The sequence below is a fragment of the Camelus bactrianus genome, chromosome 19 (genome assembly GCF_048773025.1).
Source record: "Camelus bactrianus isolate YW-2024 breed Bactrian camel chromosome 19, ASM4877302v1, whole genome shotgun sequence".
NCBI lineage: Eukaryota > Metazoa > Chordata > Mammalia > Artiodactyla > Camelidae > Camelus > Camelus bactrianus.
The window spans coordinates 35,107,603-35,130,291 of NC_133557.1; the positions used below are offsets into that span (position 1 = coordinate 35,107,603).

At 51.2% G+C, this 22,689-nt stretch overlaps 1 long non-coding RNA gene across 4 annotated transcripts; it reads right to left on the reverse strand.

Moving 5' to 3' along the window:
* Nucleotides 1-264: 264 nt before the first annotated feature.
* On the reverse strand, nt 265-20,938 carry LOC141574093 (uncharacterized). Of its 4 annotated transcripts, none has more exons than XR_012500760.1 (4): nt 20,798-20,938; nt 17,968-20,354; nt 8,746-14,670; nt 265-5,666 (listed from the first exon to the last, which is right to left on the reverse strand). It is a non-coding gene; the product is annotated as an uncharacterized LOC141574093 (long non-coding RNA). The 4 variants fall into 4 exon arrangements; XR_012500758.1 differs by lacking the exons at nt 265-5,666; nt 8,746-14,670 and adding an exon at nt 16,189-16,628 and having other exon boundaries at nt 17,968-18,122; nt 19,345-20,354; XR_012500759.1 differs by having other exon boundaries at nt 265-14,670.
* Between the last annotated feature and the right edge of the window lie 1,751 nt (nt 20,939-22,689).

The window sequence follows — 22,689 nt, forward strand, 5'->3', positions numbered from 1 at the left end:
CAGCAGCCAGCCTGCTGAGGGCCTGAGCATAGCCCCACGCTGAGGAAGGAAGAGCCCGCTCTCTCTCTGCCTGGTTGCCCGAGCGGGGACATGGGTCTCCTGCACTCAGACTAGCACTGACACCATTGGCCCCCACCGTGGTCCTCCGGCCTTCAGATTGGACTGGACAGACCCCAGCTCCCCTGAGCAGCCCGGCCCTCACTTGATCTGGCCTACAGAGCGCTCTGACCCCCTCCCTGCTCTCCCCTGCTCACGTCCCCCAGCCACAGTGTCCATGCCACTCCGAGCACACCTGGCACACGACCACCTCAGGGCCTTTGCACTTGCTGTGTCTTCTGCCCAGAACGCTTGCCACCTACAGGGACACCTATTTACCCCTCCACTCCTTCAGATTTGCATTCAAATGTCCCCATGACCAGCCTGTGCTCCCACTGCCTAGAATCAGGGCACAGAGTAGGTGCTCAGTAACAGTCTTCAAATGAACAAATGAGTGAATGCCTCCAGACTGCAGAAAGAAGGAAACAGGTGGTACACAGGTCCCGTCAAGACCACAAATGTGTTTTTACTCGGTTCACCCAGTATTTTAAAAAATTTGAAATCACTGGCAACCTTTGAAATTCAAGAGAATTCTGGCTTCTCTCAAAAATGAGAAGATCAGGTAAGACTGAGCATCTCTTGTCACGTCACAGCCATCAGCTGGCACTGAGAGGGACCGGCTGCAAGCAGCCACTGAGCCCTAAGATGGAGAGGTACCCTCCATGCATCTGGCCTATTCGGGGAGCCTGTAAAAGGGAGTGGGTCTCACGGGAAGGACATGCTGGAAGCAGGAAAGGGTCACAAGGGGAAGGAGATTCTGTCGCTGGCCTGAAGATGGCGGAAACCACGTGGGAAGGAAGGCGGTGGGGTCGGGGGTGGGTGACGTCTAAGAGCTAAGTGTGACCTGCTGGCTGACAGCCAGCAAGGAAATGGAAGTGTCAGTCCTACAGCTGCAAGGAGCAGGGTCCAGGCAATGCCTGCGGGAGTCTGGAAGTAGTCCCCTGGAGCCTCCGGAGAAGAGCAAAGCCCGGCCCTCACCTCGACTTCAGCCTCATAAGACCCTGAGCAGAGAATGCAGCCGCCACAGGCCTGGCCGGTCGGCCCAAAGAACCACGAGCCGGTAACAGGTGTCATTTTGAGCCTCTAAGTTTTTGGTAATAGATTTTACATCAATAAAAGACTCATCAAGGTCTTAATTCTTATCAAAGGATAAATGGTAAAATAGAAGAGATTTTTATAAAAATAAAAAAGTTATCCCTTCTCCCACATCACTATTTTCTAAACAAATAGAAGGAGCACTGCTATTTTTAAGACTTCAGCCTTCGTGGAGTTTCGCTCTAAGTCTCCACCATGAAGTCTTTTTTTATTGAACAGAGTCCTTTGGTCTTGGGGAGTACATGTGTTTTCACCAAAGTGATATAAAAATTGAAGCAGCCATTCTGCCTTTTTTTGGCGTGATTTTCCAAGCCTGTAATGTAAAGTGAAGGGTGACATTTGTATGAAGCTGCCTGACCACCCGGAGTAAGGTAAGGAGTGTTTCCAGGGGCCGGCCCGCACGGACGGCGCTTCTGTTTCTGTGTGAGCCTCCCTCCCGGGGCATGACAGCTCAGAACTGTACGGCATCTCGTATTTTAAACACATAAATCCCTGCTGAAGTGACAGCCCGGTCTGTCCAGAGGGGGATTCAAACCGCAGCCCGCATTCCATCCGATGTGCTCCCGGAAGCTGCGTGAGCACGCGTGACCCGTCCATCTTGGGGAGGAGCATAGAAAACCGAAGAGAGACAGCCTGGCCTTGAGTGCGTGTGCTTTGAAGAATCCCTCACCCAGAAAGGCTGCTGGGGTGGGCACGACAGCTCCGGCCGCACCAGCCAGCTGCCGTCCCCGGGCCACCCCGGCTGCCGCCCGTCCCCGGCCGCGCCGGCGCCCCCCGCACCCCCACCCCACCCCAGGGCCGGGAAGTATGCGCTGGCCCTCCCCGCGTCTGTGTCACGCAGATGGGGAGCAGTGTTGGAAGTGGATGTACGGAAAACGGCTTCCATGCATCCAGGGCCAGTTCTAGAAGCCGCGGCTCGGCCCTGCGATACAAGATGAGGCGGCACAGGAGTCCGCGGCGGGCGGTGAAGTCGGCGTCCGCGCTGCGAGGCGTGGGAGCTCGGGGCAGGTCTGAGCCAGGCGAGGGCCGCCTCCCGCCTCCGGCCGCACAGGGGGAGGAAGGCAGGAGGCAGGCAGGCCCGGGCCTTCGGGAACGGGAGGGGCGGCGGCCGCGACCCCCCAGCGCTGCTCCTGGGACATAAAGCCACGTGCCCACCGCCCCGGGGCACTCTGGTTTGGGGTCTAAGGTCGATGACATGGCGTGGGACGGGGGACACCACCGCAGAGACATTTCTCTTTCCCGCTCCTCCTTCCTCTTGATAAACTCCTCCAGGTCGAGGTGTGGGAAGACCCGCCCCCGTCAGTGAAAGTACCGAAGGGCTGGGGACAGGGGGGCGGGAGGCTGGGCTGGGGAGCGAGGGCGAGGAAGGGGTGTCGGGGACTCTCCCCTCCTCCGGTGCCCCAGCTCCTGTCTTGAGTCCCCGCGGATGCCGCGGCCCTCAGCTCCTCGCCTGCCTCCACGGAGTAACAGTCACCGCGTGGGGAGCACGGGCTGTAAGGACGGTCGACCAGCAGACTAAAGCTCAAGGCGCTGTGGGCCGAGGGACGCGGTAACACAGGGCGTCCTGATTGTGAAATTTAACAGCCTTCCTTCAGTCTCCCCCCAGCCCCCGCCCTGCCAGCGAGGAGGCTGAAGCTGGGTTACGGGACGGGTACTCGTCCGTCGGAGGCGGGCTTCGGGGAGTGACTGCGCGGGCGAGGCCAGCACCCGCCTGGCTGGACCCCGGTCTCCACACGGACCACATGTGCCAGCATCCTGGAGACGGACGGTGATCATCTGGTCTGAGTCACTGTGCGTTTTATTGTTTCCTTATGATGATTATTCAATTCGCCGTACTTGAGAATATTAATGTTTTCTATTTTGTACGTATATTTTAATTCTTGGCTTTCATCTCTATTTGGGGTTTGTTTTAAAAGTGCAGTTTAAAAAAAATGAAATCAACCAACCATTTGCCAGAACTTTTAAATGTGGTTCCCACCGCATTTTTGAAGTTGTGGCTTTAAGGCTGAGAAATTTTTTCCGGGGAATGAGAGTTCATCTTGAAAGAGAACAAGGTGAGACGCCATATGCAGTCCACCGGGGTGGGGGCGCGGGGGCGGCGGTGCGGGCTGAGCCCGGCTCCGCTCCAGGGACGGGCCGCTCCCGCTTCACCCCTCACCCGCACAGACCTGGGCTCGCTGCCGCTCGGACGGCCACTGCAGCCGGGGCGTTGATCGGGGCTGCTCGTGTAATCACCACTTGACCAGGGAGGAACCAAAGCCAAGAGAGGGCAGGGACCTGCTTGAGGTCACACAGCAGAAAAAACGGGGAGGGGAGGCACCACCAGGTCTTCAGTCCAGAGCTTCTGGGAGTCCATCCATCACCACCTCTCCTGGCTTTAAATGTTAGTCCAGGGAGCATTTGCACTAAGTGTCCACGTCACTAAGTACAGGATATGTGGACAGGATTCTGAGACACAGTGGCCGGCTTGCAGTGACACCGATGCTGTGTATCAGGCCGAGATCTGTCGGGCATACTTCCCACTTCTGCACCACCTCGCACACTCAATCTGCCGCTCAGTCAGTTACTCCTGAAAATCCCTCTGACGCTAAGGAGTCGCCGTCTCCCATCAGACTGGAAGCCCCAGTGTAACCCTTGCCCCGCCCCAGGGCGCCTCAGCATGCGGTCCAGCACCGGCACCATTTATCCTGGGAAGCTATTAGGTGTCCAGCTGTCTGGGTCTCGGCCAGTCCTGCTGAGCCGGAGTTTCTGTAGGTGCTGTCCAGCCCTGTTTGTGTTGTAACCGGCTCTCCTGGTCACCCTGATGTTTGTTAAATTTTGAAATTGTGCTTCGCACTTCGGGGATGTTCTTCGCAGGTGGAAAGACGTGACCGCTCAGCTGGGACGGCTGCTTGCTGTCTGATGCGAGCATCCCAGGCAGCAAGTGCGAAGACTCGGCTGGGCTGGAACTCCCAAACTGGGTTAACATGGACTGAATACAAATGCAGAAATGGTATCGGGAGTAATGAAAAGCATACAGCTTCAAATAATCACTGGAATATTTGGGATTCTTAATAGAAATTACTGGGGGAAAGAACTTTTGAAAAGCAGAAAAGAATGTAACAGGAAGAGGACACTAATTCTGGAGAAACATCACAGAGAACCGATTTTTCAACAGCATACCAGCGGACGTTCATTAATGCTCAAAGGGGCCGCCGCGCCCTCCCACCCCACCCACGCCCACCTCTCCCTCCGAGTGCATCGGGGTCTTCCCACCTCTGCTCTCAGGGTTCTTTCCCCTTCCTGATAAATCTGTGGCTAGACACCAACTCAGCTACCACAGTGTGCTAAAGTGAAATCTGGTTTTTCTTTAATACTCCATGTTTCATTTAAAAATTTTAATGCTGGGTGTTTAAGATAGAGCCTCCCCAAAGTCCATGATGCTTGTTTTTGTGTCATTAATCTTAATACTTACACAGCTATATTTATAATTCTGCCGATTTCTAGATTGAAGTACACAAACTTCATTGCCCATTTTAACATTGGGACTGATTTTGGAAACATATGAAACTGAATTAAGAGGGAATTTGGCCATCCTGGAGTGTTTTCTCGTTTTTGCAATACTTCTCAAAACCATCTAGAGATAAAAAGACTGAATTTATCTTAGAATGAGCAGTCCTGTTCTTGGTTTGGCTCTGTCGCTGGGAATGGGGTAAGGAATATTTGAACCGTGAACTGACTTCCCCAGGCCCTGACCCTGAAGTGGGTAGAAAATTTCTAATCATCTGCTAAGTCCAGAGCACCAGTCTCAGACGCAGGAGGACCGGTGACTGGTTCTGACTCTGCTGCTCACCAGCTGACACTTTGTGCCCTATTCTCATCTGAAAAATGGGTTAATAGCGGCTCTGAATAGCTCATGAGATTCTTGTGAAACTCAAATTATCTTTTAAAGGAAGTATATATATAAAAGCTTTAGAAACTGTGAGAGTATTTCTCTGATTTCTGCATTATTATCATTGCCTCGTCCAGGAGCTCCCTCTGGAAGACATCTTTCTAGATATGACTTATATTTTTAGTACGTGATCTTAATTGGGTACCTGGTGTCTATGATCTGTTCTTTCTCTAGGATTCTCTGATTTTGCGGGTGAAGAAGTTTGTAGCAGGTGCTTTTGGTGACCAGCATGTCCCCTCAGCACCCACCAGTCTTGAGCGTGCAGCCTGATTTGGACTGAAAGCTCATGGGACCCTCCACTGAGGGCTTTCTTTGGCCACCAGGGTCGAGGGCAGACCCGGCACTGGAGGACTCACTGCCCCGGAGGGTCCTCACTTGATGGCAGCGGGGAGCTGGAGGGTAAATACCCATCTTCCTCCCCCTCTCATTTGGGTGCAGATCTGAGGTCTGTTCTGCACAGTCTCCCAGAAGCTCCCCAGTGGGACTGAGAGAAGGCTCCCCAGACAAGACAGCATGCGAGCTGGATCTTCAGTGAACGGAGGTGCTGTGGATAAAGCAGAGAGGTATTCCAGAGAAAGGACACCGCCAGGTCAAGGCAGGATGATGGAGGAGCATTTATATGTGGTGGACAGAGCTGAGAGCCGAGGGAGGGCGCTCAAGCAGGTGGGAAGGGAGTGCAGGGACCAGAATCCTGCCAAGTGGTTCAGATTTTATGTCGCGTGTGATGGTCCGGACAGGAGGCTGGCATCACCGGGTCGGTGCAGCTGGAGCGAAGGTCTGAAAGCCCCACTGGTGGGCTGGCATCTGGTGGCCGGGACGCCCTGCTCTCCAGCTCCCCGGGCTTGGAGGTGGTAAGTCGTCAATAAACACATACTGGTTGGTGTGAACAAACGACCCTCACGCACAGAAGTTTCCAGTGTTTTGAGAATATTGGTGAGAGTGAGAGCGCCATCTAAAGAGCAGAGAGTCAGAGACAGAGACACAGACACAGACACAGAGACAGAGACGTAGACAGAGACAGAGACACAGAGACATAGACAGAGACAGAGACACAGAGACATAGACAGAGACAGAGACACAGACACAGAGACACAGACACAGAGACAGATACAGAGACACAGAGACAGAGACGTAGAGACAGAAACAGAAACAGAGAGACAGAGACACAGAGACATAGAGAAAGAAACACAGAGACATAGTAATAGAGACAGAGACATAGAGAGAGATACACAGAGAACAGAGACACAGAGATAGAGACAGAAACACAGAGACAGAGATACAGACACAAAGACACAGACACAGAGACACAGAGATACAGAGACAGAGACACAGACACAGAGACACAGAGATAGAGACAGAGACAGACAGAGACATAGAAATAGAGACAGAGACACAGACAGAGATACACAGAGAACAGAGACACAGAGATAGAGACAGAAACACAGAGACAGAGAGACAGAGACAGAGACACAGAGATAGAGACAGAAACACAGAGACAGAGAGACAGAGACAGAGACAGAGATACACAGAGATAGAGAAACACAGAGACACAGAGACAGAGACACAGAAACAAAGACACAGAGACACAGAGACAGATACACAGAGACACAGAGACAGAGATACACAGAGACACAGAGACAGAGATACACAGAGACACAGAGACAGAGACTCAGAGAACAGACTTACAGTTACCATCTCAGAGACACAGAGAATAAACTTATGGTTAGCATGGGGGAAAGGGGGGGGGAGGGATGAATTGGCAGTTTGAGATTTGTGGATACAGCTACTATATATAAAATAGATGAACAACAAGGTCCTACTGCACAGCACAGGGAACTGTATTCGATATCCCGTAGTGACCTATAATGAAAAAGAGTATGGAAAGGAATGTGTGTGTGTGTGTGTGTGACTGAATCACTATGCTGTACCCCAGAAATTAACACAACATTGTAAGTCAACTACACCTCAATTTTAAAATTCCAAAAACTAAAATGAAAAAATCAGAAGTATTTTTTTAAAAGAGTGGAGCTGATGTCCCGGAGCTGAGGGACTGAGGCAGGTCTTGTCCCGGGGACAGATTTCAGCCTCAGACCCAGCTCAGCCCTCCTTCTCTGAGGCTGCAGACACAACCGCATTGGAACCTCCCTCTCTGCTCCCTCCCCGTCTGCCCTCCTGTGACACCTTTCTAGGTGCAGCCCTGCTGTAATCTGAGTTCCTTTCAAAAGAAAATAAAATTCTTAAGCGTCTGTCACCACAGTTCCTTGCAGTGAGAAATGGGAGGTGTGGTATCTTGGAAAGAAAAATGACAGAGCACAGTGTTGCGAAAGCCCCAGGTGCTGGCAGGTGGGAGGTGAATTTATTCGCAGACACAGGCGGGAAACCCTGCCTGCCTTTCCAGCGCTTTTTTGTAATACGTTTTAATTGTGGTTGATGCTTTCAGGATGTGGCGCTTGGCAGGAAAAGCAGTCTCCTGACAGCCCAGGTTTAGGGGGGTGGCGCTGGGCGACCTCGAGTCAACACTGCGACAATGGAATTCCGCCTGGCGCAGCCGCCTTTCATCTGTCCCCAGGAGTCAGAAGGAGGGCCAGCCTCCTTCAGCCAGGTGGGGCACAGTCACGAAGCAGAAGATCTGTGAGCTTGTTTGCAGAACTTACCTAGGAAACTGATAGCTCTCAAGTGCCCCTTCATTCCAATGTCACTTTGGATGGCGCAGGTAAAAGGGTTACTCCGGCGTGGCGGGCCCCACCATTGTCTGCACAAGCCCACACTGAATGCGGTAACTTAACCCCCAGAGAGATAACCAACCGCTCTGTGTACTGACATTCACCACTGGCCATTCCCATGAAGTGGCCGGGCTGTCTTCCGGGGCCTTTTGCTGCACGAACACGCTGGTAGCAGAATCTGAGGTAGTTCTGGACCAGAGAGGTGAGGGTGGAGAATGACACGTGTCCCAGCCAGATCCCCCAGGGGGGCAAGTGTGGAGGGGCCACGTTAGGGCAACGCTCATGTCTCCTAGATGCCCTTGTTCAATGGTGAGCTTGACTTTAAATTCTCACCACATTTTCTTAAAAGAAAAATGTATTGGAAACCCCAAAGAAGAGAGAAGAGGAGTTTGGAGGCTGTGGTATGTTTGTGGCTTCTGTTTTGATGGGACCTGCCATGAAATGAACAACGTCTGACCCATGTCCCTGCTTTGCTTCAGACTTCGAGGGTCTCGGGCATCCACCCCCACCGCCAGCCAGCCCAGACTCACCCCAGCATCCTACCACCAAGCCCAGAAGAATAAAGCTCTTCTGCTCTCAGCCTGGAGAGTCTCAGGCTGATTTTAGGCCAAATTCCCCATTATTGATAGCATCTCATTTATTATGTTTCTGAAATAGGGACATAGAAGAATGCAAAGTTTATTCATAACCTCACCATCCAAGTAACCCTTGTAGAGTTTTTTCAAAATTTAAATGGCATATCATACACATGGTGAAAAAAAATTCAAATATTACGGAAGGTAAAAATAATTTTAAATAAAATCAACATTTACCCCAAAGGTAACCACTGCTAATGTTGCCTGGGGTTTCCTTCCAAACCAGAAAAAGAAATGCATACAGCCACACTATTTTGTATCTTACCTTATTTTCAAATTGAAATGTAGTCGGTTACAATGTTGTGTAATTGCTGGTGCACAGCACAGCGCTTCAGTTACACACACACACACGTTCCTTTTCACGTTCTTTTCCACGATGGGCTGTCGCAGGGCGTTGGCTACAGCTCCCTGTGCTGTGCAGAAGGACCTGGTCGTTTAGCTACTTTACATGTAGTCGTCAGTATCTGCAAATTCCGATATGCGGTCTGTCAAATAAACAACGTTTCCCCCCAAACCGCGTTATTTCTGGGGTGCTTTATCAAATGTCATTGCTTTGTTAAACCAAGTATACCGCTTCGTCTTTAGCAAAGTTTAGATGGTTAGTGTGACGCCACTCGCGGATTCCTTTTTACGTCACATCTCACCCTTTCCACTTAATTGTACATCTGGGAGAGTTTGCCACATCGGCTGTCTTTGCACTGACCTCACTTTTTTTAATGGTCTAGTCCACGGATGCCCCATAACCGCTCTCCCGCAAGATGCTCGAGGAACTGCGTGAACTGCAGGCAAGAGATGCAGCCCCTCCGTGCCTCAGTGTCCTCGTCTGCAAGGAGCAGATACGTACGGAGCACGTACAAGGGTATAGGATACACAGTAAGCCATTACCACCACTAGCTGTTAGCATCAGTGTGGTTTCCCATTAGAAACTGTTTAGGTAAATAGGAGCCATTGTTGTCCATGTCCTTTCCAATTAGACTTTTAAGGTAATTTTCCATAATGTCACTACTAAAAATAGACCAACATGACAGTCCTGAGCCCAACCCTTCAGGACATTTAGAAAGGCTGACATGTCCTGGCCAATTGTAGCGATGGAGTTACGTTTTCTAAAACACAAGAAAACCCCCCAAATGAAGCCACCGCTTGAGGTCTGCTCTATGAGACAGCAGACAGCAATATCAAGGGGCAAGCGGCAGAGGAGGGGTGGAGAGGCACAGCGTAGCCGATGGGCAGCGCAAGGAAAATCGTGGTGGGAAGACCGTAGCTACCTGAGCTGGGACTCGGCCAGGCTGCCTCTCTGCCCTGCAGGAGGAAACGAGACCAGATGTCCGGGGGGAAAGGGCTTCGCTTTGGCCAACATTTCCCAAGATAATCTTTCCATCAGCGGCAAGGGCATTGTATCCAGGCATTAAAAAGAACCATAGAAGGTCAGGGCTCCAAGGCACAAACCCTAACAGATCGGTTAGTTCAGCCCCTCATCCTACAAATGAGAGATAAACTGGCTCCCCAAGGGACGAAGTCAGTTAGTGGAAGATCCGGGGTTAGGCGGAAAGGCTCAGCGTCACACCAGTGTCTATTCCATAACACGCCACTGGCTTATTTGCAGAGAGTCCAAGGACGCCCCTTAGGACTCAAAACAGGCAAGGCACGTGTGACTCGGGGAATAACTGAAAGTTTTAAAATGAGCTCCTATTAGTGATGTCATATAAATATTTAAGGACCTGAGAGTTTAAGACATTTCTGTTGTTCTTGAAGGGGAGGAATTTAATCTGCTTTATACCCTAGGGCTCCTCCCCTGAGGAGGAGGCTGAATGATGGGGTGTAGCCTCCATCTTCCCGTCTCCCCCACTTTGACTTCAGCAATATTGCTTCTGCAACATTTTGTATGTTAAATGGTTGTACATAAAAAGTATTGATGTAAGGTTCCACTGAGAAAACAAAAAATGTTAATGTCATTGTTTTTGGCACAAAAGCCCAATTCTACATAATTTTTAAAAATTTATTTGGGGATTTGAATGATCCAAGCAGTGCAACAGATGTCTAAGTAAGTTGAGCTTTGCAAGAGTGGCGTCCCCCCATGTCATTTTTTCATAACCATAATGACCCAGCACTTCCAAAAAGTCATTTGCTGGATACCCACCTGATTTATTTAGATACAGCCAAAAAGGAGAGAGAAGCCAGAAACTAACCAGCTTTTCATGTGAATACACACATCTTATCCCCCACTGTCATTGGCATGTGCAGCTGTTGAAAGTATACTTTAGCACTTTTTTTTTTTTTTTGGTAATAATTTCTTAAAGTTGGACAAAGGGGAAGATGCAAAATTTCCTGAGATTCGTTGTACAACAATGTGACTGTACTTAACACTACTAAATGGTGCAGATGTGAGCTTTTTTGGCAATTAAATTTTTAAAGAAAATTTAAAAGATGTGTGCCCTTCTTCAGTCCTTCCTCCTTCCTGTCAGCTGGAATGCAGATGCGATGGCTGCTGGTCCAGCAGCCATACAGTGCTGTGCAGTGGAAGCCACATGCTGAAGATGGTAGAACAGCAAGTTTCTATATGGAGGAACCTAATCCCTGGTGTTGAGGGCAGCACACCGGCCCTACGTGGCCTACTTCTAGATCTCTTTTATGTAACAGAAAAGTTAATTTCTATTATATATCATTTAAAAAAAAAGATTGCCAAAGGAGGTATTTGCACCCTAGGTATCAAGCATATCAAGAAAATGAGGCTGTAGTCCCAAGCCATTCTGATTTTATTTCTTTTCCTCACGTGTTCTAACTGGGCTATAACACAGGGCAGGGCTTCTCAAAGTGGGTCCCCAGACCAGCACCACAGCATCAGCTCGGACTTGTTAGAAGTGCCCCCAGATCTCCGGACTTAGACATGCCTGGTGCTGGGCCCAGGGAGCCGTATTTTAGCCGTCCGTCCAAGGCATTCTGAGCCGTGAGAATGTCAGAGACTGTTCGTCCAGAGGTAGCAGTAAGCAGGCCTGCTCGCGCGGCGCTGGGGCCGACAGCCGGGCTCTGCGGTCGAGGGTCCTGAGCCTGAGTCTCTCCTCTCACATTTCCCGGCTCTGCAGCCCTGGAAAGGGGCTTCGCCTCTTCAAGCCTCAGTTTTCCCAGTGAGCAGCGGGAGAAGTAAGGACAGACCTCTACCCTGACACGATGCCTTAGGGAAATCTGTGTAAAGCTCTTAACTGGTAAGTGTTTACTGCCCTTTTAAAAAGTGTTTCCTGTTAAATGCGAGATCAATAATTGTGTCTTCCCAGGTTTCATGCTGTGTGAAGCCTCCTGGTGGGACAAACAGGCAGGATGATGGGGTCAGAAAACGAAGGGGGATGTCGGGGGGCTTCTTAGGAGAAAAGGAAGGAACTGAACTGACACAGTGCTGAAGTCCCTTGCCAAGAAAAAACTACAAATTAAAAAAACAACTACATTACTAATAATAGTCAGCATTTGCTACATGCTTACCTCGGGCCAGATGCTGTTCGAAACACTTTGCATGTTGAACTCATTAAAGCTCCTTCAGGACCCTCTGAGGTACGTGCTATAATTACATTTGTTTTGCAGATGAGGAAACAGGCACAGAGAGGTTAAGGAATGAATCCAAGGTTGCACAGCCAGCAAGAGGCAAAGCCAGACTCCATCACAAGAATTTGGCTCTAAAGCCTGTGTTCTGATCCTTGGTCCCTGCCTTCCGGGCAGATTCCTGCTTCCACTCAGGAGTGGCAGAGACGGAATGATGGCCTCTGACCCAGGTAAGACTGTAGGGGAGGTTCAGTCTATCAGTTTTTATGAAGTATTTGCCCCAGGTGAGCGCCTTAGTCTGGGACCTGCCAGGAGCATCTGGAGGCAAGGACTTGAGAGCAGGTTGTGGGCGGGGCTGGTGTTCAGGGAGCACCTGCAGGGAGAGAGGGAGCACTTGCAGGGAGGGGAGCAGGCTGCAAAGCCAGGTCCGGAGCTCAGCCCCGCAAGGGGCAGCTCTGCAAACCCTCTGTCAGAATCATCCCACCCGGAGAGGGCAGCGAGCTGGGACGTTTAAATGCTAACTCGGGAGATACTGAATGGGGGCTGCCCCTGGGGGTAGTAATTCCTTAACCACTTCCAGCTTCTTGACAGTTGCCCAGAAGCAGAGTGGGCTTTCAAGATTTTCTGAAAATCTCTAAGCTAACTGTGCTTATCAGGGTCAGTCCTTCACCCTCAAGGATGCCTCTGAATCCCCCAGACTCCCTAAAACACAGACTGCTGGTCCCATTCTCAGAGATTTGGCGTGAACCGGTCTGGGTGGGGCCAGATAATCTGCATTTCTAACACATTTCAGGGGATGCCGCCCTGCCAGGTTGGAACCACGCTGTGAGGCCACCGGTCTGGGATTCCCACAGGCTCCTGAGGAAGTCACTACAAATTGTGTGTCTGTGTGCGGGAGTAACAGGAATATTTGAAAAAGAAACGATAAATCACTCAAAGGCAAACTTGGATCCTGGAACTTCAAACTGAACCGTAGACATTGGCATCGCCCACCCCTCCCCACCGGCTGATCTCGGTCAGGCAGACAGTGGTCCAGGGACCACCTTCTTCTGTGTCCCCAGGGGCTACAATCATTCCCCGGCTCTCACAGATCTCGCTTAACGGAACCTGAAATCACACAATGTCTACTTAAAAGAATATGTTTGCATTTGTTTTCCTTTTTAAAAGAGAAATTGCAAACTGCTTGTTCATTTGCAAAGAGGCCTCAAGAACTCGTCCCAGTTAGATGATCCTGAAACCCCCACTTCTGTGCAACCAGCCTCTCAGCCCACAGCTCAGGCAGACTCTGTGCTAAGGTTACAGTGGACTCACATAAAACCATCGTCTATATTTGGATGAAACTGGACATTATCAAAAACCATCTTATGGTTTGCTGAAGACTATGCAGAGAAATCAGCTTAAATTACCAATTTCCAGAATCAACAATGTATCACTTTACTAATCCAAAAATGCCCATCAAGTTTTAGTAATTTAGTAAGGCACCGAGAGATTCCTTGGCTCGGGGAAGAGGTTTGCTGAATGACACATCATCTCTCAGACTTGTCTGCTGTTTGACACTGGATACCAGCCAAAAACCCAGAGTGAAGAAGCTGGCCCTCCGAAATGAAAGGTCACGATACAAAGCATTTTGTTTCATCACATGAGCATTTTGAAACAATTGCTCAAGATCTGAAACCAATGGGAAGAGTTCTGTTGCCTCCAGACCACTTTCGTGCATCGCTACTGGAGATTAAATTCCACAAATTACCAGTTATTAAAAAGCTATTACCAGCAATAAACGTCCTCAGGAAAGCAGAGACATTTTTCGTCTCAGTGCTCAGACTTCCTTGCAGGTTGATTTGGAAACCACTTCTGACTGGTTGACAGTTAAGAGCGCTAAATGGTTTCTTCCCTTTGAATAGACGGGCTTGGGTTAGCAATTACGATAACTTTTATTATTTCGCTTCACGTTGTGATTAAAAATACTATGGCGCATCATCTGACACCTTAAAGACTAATTATTGTTAATCTGAACAAAAATATATCATTCTTAACCAAAAGCTATGTTGCTTTCTAATCACTGAACCCTCACTTTCGAAGGAAGAAAAATCACAGTGGTTTGCTAATTTGATGAATTTGATTTGACTCACTGTTCTTTGAAGCCTGATGTGTTTTTTCCCCAAATGAAAGTTCTGGATCTCTGTTAAACCAGCGTTGTAACATTATGAAACTGCTCACACAGGTGAGAGATTTCCTTTTTGTCAGACAAACTCCATGCTCCTGTGTGTTATTTGGCATCTGATTTTTCTGAGATGTCTATACCAATGAAAAACACTCCTTTTCTGAGAAGCTGGTTGCCCCAATGTCCTTGCTTACTAATTTGGAGAGAAATAGATTTTGTTTCAAAACCACAAATCTACACAGCTATGCAAACAGGAGAAACTATGGCCTTCGCGTCCGCTCGTCTGCTGCAAACCGAGGGAACTAATGATGTGCTGGCATCGAAAGTGCCGTTCGTGCTCACAGCGTGGCCCGCGTCACGGCACCCCGCACCAGTGTTCACCTCGTGTCCCTCGGCGCTAGTGTGCTACGACTGGCAGAAGCCCTCATGACAACGGACTGGCTCTGCTTAGAACATGGCATTTGTCGTGTGTCAAGTCACTGCAGGACTCCCTGTAGGACACTGAATGCAAAACAAGAGAGAACAAGAAAGTCCTTCTGAGACGGAAGCTTTGCAGCTGACCTCCATGCCTTCATGGTGGTTTCTTAAGGGGTAACTTTGTTTCCACGTAACTCTTCTGCATAAGCTTCACCAAGCAAGTCCCTAGACACTTGCCACCTGTCTGCAGAGGGCGATTTTGTCATTAAAACCTTGATGAATGCTGTGACGTTCAGGACCCACTCACCTCCTTCTGTGGGAGACAGAAGTAAACAGCTTTATGTGAAAAATTAAACCCAGAACCTTCTTCCAAAGGTTCCATGATCCATAATCATAGAGCAAACCAGGACCACAAATCAACGCATTCAGAATACGGTCACCCTTCAGAGCCGAGCGCGCACTCCCTGTGGGACCCAGCCGGCCTTCTCCTGAGTCTGCCCAGTGAAAGCAAGACTTACGTTCACCCAAAGCCCACAAGCCAGCGGTGACGGCAGCATTATTCGTAACTGCCCAAACTGACACCAACCCGGTCGCCCTTCAGTGGGCACCTGGTAAGCTGCGTGCCCCGTGTGCGCCACAGGCTGCAACTCAGCAGTAAAGAGAGCGGACCTGCCGCCTGGAAGCGTGTGGCCAACAACCGCGGCTTCCGGTGCATCAGGGAAGCCAGACTCCAAAGTCTACACAGCGAATGGTTCCATTACGTTTCCATTTTCCATTTTGGAAGAGGTTAAAGTGAAGGGACAGAGAACACACCAGCAGTTGCCAGGGGTTGGAGTGGAGGAAAGCATCGTCTACCAAGAGGGGAGGGCGGAGGTGGGTGGCTCAGTGGTAGGACACGGGCTTAGCATGTGCGAGGTCCTGGTTCAATCTCCAGGGCCTCCATCATTTAAAAAAAAAAAAGAGGTGAGACACAGCGAGGGAATTTTGGAGGATGCTAGAATTACTCTACACGTGGGTTGTGGTGATGGCTACATGCTGATGCGTTTGTCAAAACTCACAAAGCTGTACACTAAAGGAGTGAACCTTACTATAGGTAAATTATACTTACTTTTTTTAAGGCTTTATTTTTTTATAGCAGTTTTAGGTTCACAGGAAAATTGGAAGGAAGATTCAGAGACTTCCCATGTCTATCCCCTGTCCCCCACACACAGCCTCCTCCACAGTCACCTCCCCCAACTAGTAACATCCCCCGCAAGGGGGACGTAACAGGAACCGAAGAGCCTGCACTGACACATCGCCACTACCCAGAGTCCATCGCTACGTGAGGGCGCACTCTCAGTGTCGTGCACTCCGCAAGTTTGGACTAATGCACGATGTCACGTGTCCATCATACAGTGTCACACAGAGTAGCTTCATTGCCCTAAGAACTCTCTGTGCTCTGATTACATTTTCAATTATTATCCTCTTTCAGTGAAAAAAAGTTTTTTTGCTCGCTCCAGGAAGCCCCCATCTGCCTTTCTGCTCCTGCTTAACCTTGGAGAATATTGACAATCAGAGAATTTCTAAGATTCTTCATTCAATCGCCCACCCCCTCCCCACCCTAGAATCTTCACAGAAGCTATTCCAGAAGTTATTAGAACAAGACATGCTGTTCCTGGCCCATGTGTCTGCAAACATGTCCAGCCTTGCTCAGCATCTTCGACAAGGGAGAACTGGCCTTCCGCCCAAACTGACAGAGTGAGCCAGGGCGCCCTCGTCTCGGGCAGCCCAGGCTCCTGAGGGCCGCGTGAGGAGCCTGGCCCCAGCCTCGCTGCGCCTGCAGCCACCGGGTTCTTGCCGGCGGTGCTTTGCAGCCACGGCCTCTTCAGCCTGCCCTGCCACACGCGGGGACCCGCTCCTGAGACCGGTGCGGCCTTCCGTCCAAGTAGCCACATGATCATCCAGCCACATTCCTCCTTATTTTTTACAAAAGTGTCTTGAGATGTCTTCAAACTCCTTTCTGGTCTCCTGATAAAATTCAGGTTCAAATCCTGGCTTTACTCCTAGTGGAGGGATTTAGACAAGATGTGTACTCTCTCCGTGTCTCGGTTTAACCCTCACTAAAGTAAGGATAAAAACAGTTCCCACTTCACAGAAACGTCACCAGGGTTAAATGACAACATTCGCGTCACGGAAACGTCGCCAGGGTTAAATGACAACATCCGCGTCAGGCACCTAGGGCAGAGCCTGATGTGTAACAGTGACTGAGTGAGATCCTTCTGGTCACTTATAAAAGGGAGTCAGGCCAGTTTAAACTGACTTGCTTGAAATGACCCCATGTTAACTCCTGGAATTTGCCAAACTCCCCTCTAACTGCCCAGGGACCAAAAACCCGCTGCTTTGCCTTTTTTCAGTCTTCAGTCACCTCTGTTCTTAGCCACAATCTTTCAAAAGGGGCTAAAACCTGTGGGTTTTTTTTTTTTTTCAATGAGTCCTTAGTTCCAAGATGTAGATTGTCTAATTCCAGGGAATGAAACACATTTAGGGGTTAAAGACTTGGACTCACACGTCCCTGACAACATTTGTTCCGTGCTTTCCTGCCAAAGTCACGAGCGAACACACACAGTAATGGTTAGGAGACATAATGAAAAGAAAATATTCTTTCTGAAAAAAAGACACGTGAAAACACACTGAGGCCTCTGTGCTGTTAGAGCTAATGTCCCTTGAAAAGGTAGTTAAAATATAATCTTTTAACAATTGTGTGTGTGTGTGTGTATATATATATATATCTTTAAAAATGAAAAGAGGACCAAAGCCTATTGACTGTGGATCGGCTGACTGGAGTCGCAAATTTTCTTTTTCCCATAAATCACACCCACATGCATTCTCTACAGACAATGCTGGACCCCCACCTCCAACCCATCCTCCAGCTGAGTCGGGGCCTCCCCAAATCCTTCTCCCCTTCTCCAGCCTCCCCTTTCGCTCCAGCATTTCTCCTTCCATTCTCAGCTTGAGTTTGTGGAACCACTGGTCTGGGTTGGGAGAATGGGTGCAAACCCCAGCATGGCCGCTAAGAAACCCCAACTGCTGTAAAATGAGAGGGCTCCGCCCCGATACCATCCTCTATCCCGGCCTGTGCTAAGCTACAGAAACCCTGCTGGTCAGCACTTTGCTTTCTAATGCGGATGGAGACTTACGTTTTTCCAGCTTCCCATGAAGCTACAGTTTTTAAATGTTGGGGAATTAGGTGAGATCAGCCCATGAATGAATGCGTAAATACACGGACCCTTGGGAGCCATTTGGTAATTTACCAATCATGTAAATGATGTCACACATGAATTATAAATTATGAAATGGTTTCCTGTTAACCAAAGATTTAGCATGGCTCCCAGAAAAACTTACCTTCCAGAGTAGGAAGAATTTCCTCCCTGTACATGCAGGCTGCTGACTGAATATCATTTGCTCTCCACCTGCACATCCAGGGCATCAGCCACTGATGACTCCAAAAGCATCGCTTATGCTCAGCAACAAATATGGAATGAATTAAACAGCAGTAACTGGTTTTGTGGTGTAGCGAAGAGAAATTAAAACTTTAAAAATATGCCAAGGCAGACTTATTTCCATAAACGAACACAGAACACTGTTACCTTTGTAGTGGTAGAAACAGCACAGAATAAATTACAGTCTTACTCATAAATCAGATGAGCTGGTTCAAGATTTGGTGGCAGTGTTTAGTAAGCAGAAATTGTGTTTGATTTAACTTATCCACCCAGCGTGATGAGGTTTGGGTGGCAGGCATGAATCTTCCTGTGCCAACAACGTGTGCAAGGAATTTGCGTTCTGTGCCCAAAGGGGCGAGAAAAAGTCTGACTTCCTTTGTGGAACAGGAAAAGCACACACAAATTAATATCTCAGTAAATTATCCTTCTACATTTGCCTTCTAAGTTTAAAGTAAGTTTTCGACACCTTTCACTGTGCTGGACTCCTCCTGCCAGAATCGGCTTAACGTCCCACGGCTAACAGAGGAGGAGGAGACGCTGTAGCCATGGGTCAGCCCTGTGCCCGGTGGCGAAGGAGACTTCAGCGTTTTGTGTGATGGCACTTTACGTAAAACTCCGTGATCTGTTCAGCAACCACTTGTGAATACTGCTCGCTCACCACGCCCGGGGCTAGGAAGGCTAATGAGCAGGACAGACCTGTCCCTGCCCCAAAGGCGCCAAAGGCCTCGTGGGCAGCCGGCCAGAAGGCATACTTAACCTCAAACTGTGCAAAGTGCTGGGAGGCAAGAGAGGACTAGGTGCCATGATGGAGGAAAAACGGGGTGGAAAGGCACTTCGGAAAGAGCATTCGGAGATGGTCACTCCAAGCTGGAGACATTAGGTGCAGACATGGAGAATGAGAAGGAGGCAGCCAAGATAAGCATAAAGGGAACAGCATTCAAGAAGAGGGAACAGCACATGAGCAGGGATGTGCTTGAGCGGCTGACAGAAGCCTCACGCAACTGAAGAGGGGTGACAGCACAGGAGAGGGGAGGCTGTGGGGGCACCGATGACGCTCCTGGTCACCGCAAAAACCAAACAAACAAACAACAACTAGCAGCTCTGAAGAAAAACATTTTTTTCCCACCAGGACCTCATACAAGGAGTGTCTCCTGCCAGGCCCCATAGTGGGGGCCTGCGTGGACAGTCCCCAGGTCTTGGCCAGCACAGCCCTCAACCAACCCAGACCGAGCGCCACGTGGGGACCCGGTCCCTGCTGCCCCGGACCAGGGAGTCTGACCTGTGACTGTCTGATGGCAGCGCGGCTCGGGGTGGGTGGCAGGTTCGCACAAGTGGTGGTTTCCAAACTGGGTTCCCTCGGCCACGGGGGAGCTCACGGTGGGGCTGACGACGCCCGGAGCGCTTCTGCCGGCAGCTCTGCCCAGATGTGCGTGTGCGGCAGCTGTGACGCCGCGCCCCCGCAGAGGGGACGACCGTGCCAGTCACACAGGGGGGAAACGGCCGAGGCTCAGAGGCCTCCCTTCCTCCCGGCCTGGCTCCGGGGCAGCCACTGCGGGGAGCACCCCGGACCCCGGAGGCCCCGCCGGCCCCGCCCCCGGGGCGCACCGGCGGCGGCCTCAAAGCCGGCCCCCCCCCCCCGGGACTCCAGCCCCCGCACGTCAGCGTTTCCGACCCGCGGTAGGACTCCAGGGTCCATCATGGAGCCGCCGAGAACCTTGCTCTGTAGATGACTCCCTCCGAGGAGCCGCCAACACCTCCAAGGCTCCGGGGACAAGCGTCCGAGGGGCCGCGCGGCCGGCGGGACCCACCCGCGTCGTGCGCCTGCGCTGCCGGCTCGCAGCCCAGGTGGAACCCTCTCCGGGCCCCTGTGACCCCTGGAGCCCAGGGCTCCTCCTCCCCGTCCACACACATCACTTCTCTTCTTCCATCCAAACTCCCTGACCACCGAACCGTGTCTCCGCCTGTCCCCCGCCCTCACCCAGCGCGCCCGCTGGTCCCCCTGGAAGCCCGCTCACCAGTCAGCTTTCCCTGGAGCCTCCGGAGGGCCGCCTGCTGTGTCCCCAGGAGCCCCATCTGTCTCCGAACCAGGAGGCAGTCTTTACCCCAGCATCACGTCCAGGTCCTGACTCTTCCCCCCAAAACTGCTCCTTCTGGACTCACTGCCCGCAGTGGGAGGCCTGGGGAGCGCCTCACCTGTGTGTGCTCAGCCAGCCGTGGCTGATTCCACACAGGCTGAAGGCGTCCCTCCTCTTTCTCAGGAATGTCCTCTTGCCAACAGAGCACCTTAACCTAACGGCGCAGGGCAGGGGTGGGCAGTGGGCTCCCCACAGCCGCACACAGCCAGTGATGTGTGAGCCCCAGGTGCCTCAGGGCAGCCCATTCACTAGGGGACCCGTCACTTCTCTCCCTGCTCCTCCCTGTGCCCCTGGGTACATCCCCTGAATAAGCCACCTGCACCCGGATCCTTGTCTCAGGGTCTGCTTCCAGGACCCCTCCCAAAAGTAGTGGATGGGAAGCTCCCACTGTCCGCCCGGCCCCACACTGGTCCCCCACTGCCCACGCACGGCGCCCCGGGAAGAACCTCGTGCTGAGCCCTCTGTCGCTCCTTCTGCCCACTGCCAGCATCCCCTTGGTGACACTGCGTCTCTGGGACCACAAGTCCCATCTCATCCCCTCAGGTCCCAGGCCGCCCACCCCCAGCAGCCGCCATTTCCATCCCGCCTCAGACTCACTTTCCCTGGGTCCCCGAGGTCTTGTCATCGTAGGCCCGCTGAAATTCACCTCCATGCTTTCCCTGTCACCAGACCCCCTTTCCTCTCCATTTGCACGCTGGCTGCACCCACTTCACTTCTCTTCCTCCTCACTGAGCCTTCAGCTTCCTCAGCCCCAGCAGGACCCCTCTCCCCGCCCATGTGGCCTACAGCCTGTCCCTCCAGCTCTGTTCTGTCAGTCACACTGGCTCCTTCCACTGTGAGGGCTCAGGGAAGCCCAGCTGCCACCAGCTGGGCCTAACCCAGGCCACGGCCCTACTGACAAAGTCACCCCCAGTGGGCTGGAACCACTGTATTAATTCACAGCACCCAGCCTCAGCCCGGCGGCCATGCTGCCCAGGGGTCCCCTTCTCTTCCTCTACGTGACTCACTTCCTTTAAATAGTTGGCTGGTTCAGAAGTAATCCTCTCGCTCAATCCTAAGACACAACCAGCCACATCCCCCTCTCAGCAGGTAAAGAGCCTTCAGATGCAAACCTGCCACTTCCCATTCCAACCCCGCACGTCTGTCCCAGCAGCCCTCCCACCCGTGAATTTCAGTGTCCATTGAGGACCTGTTCGGAACCAGGCTTGTCCAGCTCCATCTCCGGGCTGGCTCTCCCTCCTCCCTGTGCAGCACTGACCACTGCACAGCTCCGCCCGATGCCCACAGCACCTCCAGCGCAACAGACGCAGAAGGAGCTGAGCATCTTCCCACCCAGACTCGACTCCAGCTGCCCCACAGCCAGAAAGAATCTCGAATCCACTCCGTCTGCACCGTGTCTCACCAGCATTACCTCCTCAGTCTCCGGACTTGATCCCCTCTGATCCATTCCCCTCGGGACATGCAGAATGATTCTCCTAAAAGCCAGTAAGAGGAGGCACTAGCAGAGGGACTGGGGTGTCTCCTCCAAGACCCCTCAATGAGCAGACCGGTTCCTGAAACAGAAAAAAGGGGAGAAGGGAGGAAGAATTCCCTTCGGTCACTACACAGGGTCCGTGTCCCCAAGTTTGAAGCCGCTAAGCAGAATTTTGCCTGAAGATCTTCAGAGGGGTCTCTACACACTGGGCACCATCCTCACAAACCCTTGCGAGTAATTGGCTACCAAGTGTTTGGAGAGCCAGCAGTGCAGCTGGGGTGTCCTGGGGGAAACGCACGCTTTTAGATGAAGGCTGACGTGAGTTCAGGTCTTGCCTGTGCACTTTATTTGCTAGTCGAGAGTCCCCAGCTGAAGGGAAAGGCTCCCTCACAGCACCAGATGAGCGGGTCCAGGAGCAGCGCCTCGCCAGGACCTGGCCGGGACACTAAACAACCAGTAAACACGGTGCTAGGAAAACAATGCGGATTGTGTTTATAGCCTACTTGGCCGCTCTCTCGTGGGCTGTCTCACGGTTTCATTCACTCACAAGATCCTTCAGTAAAGCCAAGGGCTACAACTGAAGCTGTTCCCATTTTAAAGGGGTGTGTTGTATGTGTGTATATACATAGATGATCATATGAATACACATTTGGTTCCTTGATATTCTGGGAACTCCAGATGTGACACATATGCTTCCTCTCTACACAAACATAAAAAAGCTAACACATTCATATTCTAGTATCACAAAGGGAACTTACGACCATATGGAACCAGGGAATCCAATCATTTCCTGCACCAGTGAACCGTATTGCAGACACGCTTTCTGCCCAGCGGCAGGCCAGTCTGCTGGAGATGCACTTCCTTTATTTACTTGACAAACCAAGTGGCAAGCAGCTAGCCCAGCAGGAATGGCAATGGGAATCTGCACTGGGCAAGACCCTAATTTCTCTCCCGTTTCCCGACCTGGACGAGCAGGAGGCTGGAATACTGGCCCAAAGCTGGGCCTGGGCTAAGG